We start from the raw sequence: 2849 nt of genomic DNA, 5'->3' as shown, positions 1-2849 counted from the left end.
CTTGATATACACTCTCCTTATGTACTTCGGGTGTCACCTGTTGTCCGAGACCACTTGCATGGTTAGCAAGCGTTGTGATTCAATGGCCCTACCGGGCAAACACTTTGGGTTCGCAAGGACTTGGAGTGCCGGGACGGGTTGGCGGATCCAACACTCTGGGTACCTCCGGGTACTTGGGGTTGGTTGAGGACTTGGTGAACAAACACTTGTTGTACACTCTCCGGATGTACTTCGGGTGTCACCTGTTGTCCGAGGCCACTTGCATGGTAGCAAGCGTTGTGATACAATGGCCCTACCGGGCAAACACTTTGGGTTCGCAAGGACTTGGAGTGCCGGGACGGGTTTGCGGATCCAACACTCTGGGTACCTCCGGGTACTTGGGGTTGGTTGAGGACTTGGTGAACAAACACTTGATATACACTCTTCGGATGTACTTCGGGTATCGCCTGTTGTCCGAGACCACTTGCATGGTTAGCAAGCGTTGTGGTCTAATGGCCCTACCGGGCAAACACTTTGGGTTCGCGAGGACTTAGAGTGCTGGTAGTGGTTGGCGGACCCAACACTCTGGGTACCTCCGGGTACTTGGGGTTGGTTGAGGACTTGGTGAACAAACACTTGTTGTACACTCTCCGGATGTACTTCGGGTGTCACCTGTTGTCCGAGACCACTTGCATGGTTAGCAAGCGTTGTGGTCTAATGGCCCTACCGGGCAAACACTTTATGTTCGCGAGGACTTGGAGTGCTGGTAGTGGTTGGCGGACCCAACACTCTGGGTACCTCCGGGTACTTGGGGTTGGTTGAGAACTTGGTGAAGATACCCCTGTCACCTTGTTCGAGGCCACTTGCATGGTCGCAAGCGTTGTGATACAATGGCCCTACCGGGCAAACACTTTGGGTTCGCAAGGACTTGGAGTGCCGGGACGGGTTGGCGGATCCAACACTCTGGGTACCTCCGGGTACTTGGGGTTGGTTGAGGACTTGGTGAGCAAACACTTGATATACGTTCTTCGGATGTACTTCGGGTGTCACCTGTTGTCCGAGGCCACTTGCATGGTCAACGGTTGAGGTGGTGATGGCGGGTCGGTGCTGTAGGGTGCCGGCCTGTTGGCTGCCTTGGCCGGGTTGGTTGGTTAACACTTGATTGGGCTTGCACCCGAGGGTAATGGCACTTGAAGGTGGGTACTGGCCGGCTGACCTGGTGTGATGGTTGGTTGGTGAACACTTGGCGGTACTTGCACTTGGCTGTGCTTGGACTTGAAGGTGGGATCCGGCTGGCCTAGGCCATTGGTGGTTGGTTGGTGGGTTAGCCCTTAGCTGGGCTGGCTGGCTGGCTGGCCATCGGTGGTGTGGTGTGGTGAGGTGTGTGGAGTCGAGCATCGCGCGCCGTTGCCTTCTTCGGAGTGTTGTAGGTACGCAAGTGCTTGCAATGCAAAGAGGTTGGTGATGGAGTGACATTGCCTTCACCATGGAGTTGCGGGTACTTAGGTACTTGCAAGGAGATGGTGGTATGGTGGTGTTGCGTGTGTGGTGTTCGATTAGAAAGATATAATTTCTAAGTCCGGATTAGTGCTGTCAGTGGGGCCGCCGCTAACAGGTCCTGCACGGCCACCGTGGGGCTTGACTTGGCGCTATTCCGGACTTGGGGCGATCACGATGTCCCCGTGCGGGACTTAGAAGATGGAAGAACACAAGTACCCTTATCCCATGACTTGTGAGCGATTGGCATACGTTACCACATGAAGAGAAAAATTGGCTAAGTCCCGGATCCATATTAGATGAAGAGAAAAATCGGCTAAGTCCCGGATCCATATTATATGAAGAGAAAAATTGGCTAAGTCCCGGATCCATATTATATGAAGAGAAATATCGGCTAAGTCCAGGATCCATATATAATAACCTAATAATCGGCTAAGTCCCGGATCCATATTATATGAAGAGAAAAATCGGCTAAGTCCAGGATCCATATATAATAACCTAATAATCGGCTAAGTCCAGGATCCATATATAATAACCTAATAACAGGCTAAGTCCAGGATCCATATTATATGAAGAGAAAAATCGGCTAAGTCCGAGATTGGGTCTGTCAGACATACACTTTCAAGATACCACACAAGCAAGCAAGATGGCCTAGTGATGGAACCATATAATATGAAGAGAAAAATCGGCTAAGTCCGAGATTGGGTCTGTCGGAAATACACTATCAAGTTACCACACAAGCAAGCAAGATGGCCTAATGATGGATCCATATGATATGAAGAGAAAAATCGGCTAAGTCCAGGATCCATATAATATGAAGAGAAAAATCGGCTAAGTCCCAGATTGGGTCTGTCAGAAATACACTTCCAAGTTACCACACAAGCAAGCAAGATGGCCTAGTGATGGATCCATATGATATGAAGAGAAAAATCGGCTAAGTCCAGGATCCATATAATATGAAGAGAAAAATCGGCTAAGTCCCAGATTGGGTCTGTCAGAAATACACTTCCAAGTTACCACACAAGCAAGCAAGATGGCCTAGTGATGGATCCATATGATATGAAGAGAAAAATCGGCTAAGTCCCAGATTGGGTCTGTCAGAAATACACTTCCAAGTTACCACACAAGCAAGGAAGATGGCCTAGTGATGGATCCATATGATATGAAGAGAAAAATCGGCTAAGTCCAGGATCCATATAATATGAAGAGAAAAATCGGCTAAGTCCCAGATTGGGTCTGTCAGAAATACACTTCCAAGTTACCACACAAGCAAGCAAGATGGCCTAGTGATGGATCCATATGATATGAAGAGAAAAATCGGCTAAGTCCAGGATCCATATAATATGAAGAGAAAAATCGGCTAAGTCCCAGAT

The sequence above is a fragment of the Anopheles ziemanni genome (genome assembly GCF_943734765.1).
Source record: "Anopheles ziemanni chromosome X unlocalized genomic scaffold, idAnoZiCoDA_A2_x.2 X_unloc_107, whole genome shotgun sequence".
Taxonomy (NCBI): Eukaryota; Metazoa; Arthropoda; class Insecta; order Diptera; family Culicidae; genus Anopheles; species Anopheles ziemanni.
The sequence above is the reverse complement of the archived record's forward strand: the minus strand, read 5'-3'. Positions refer to the sequence as shown.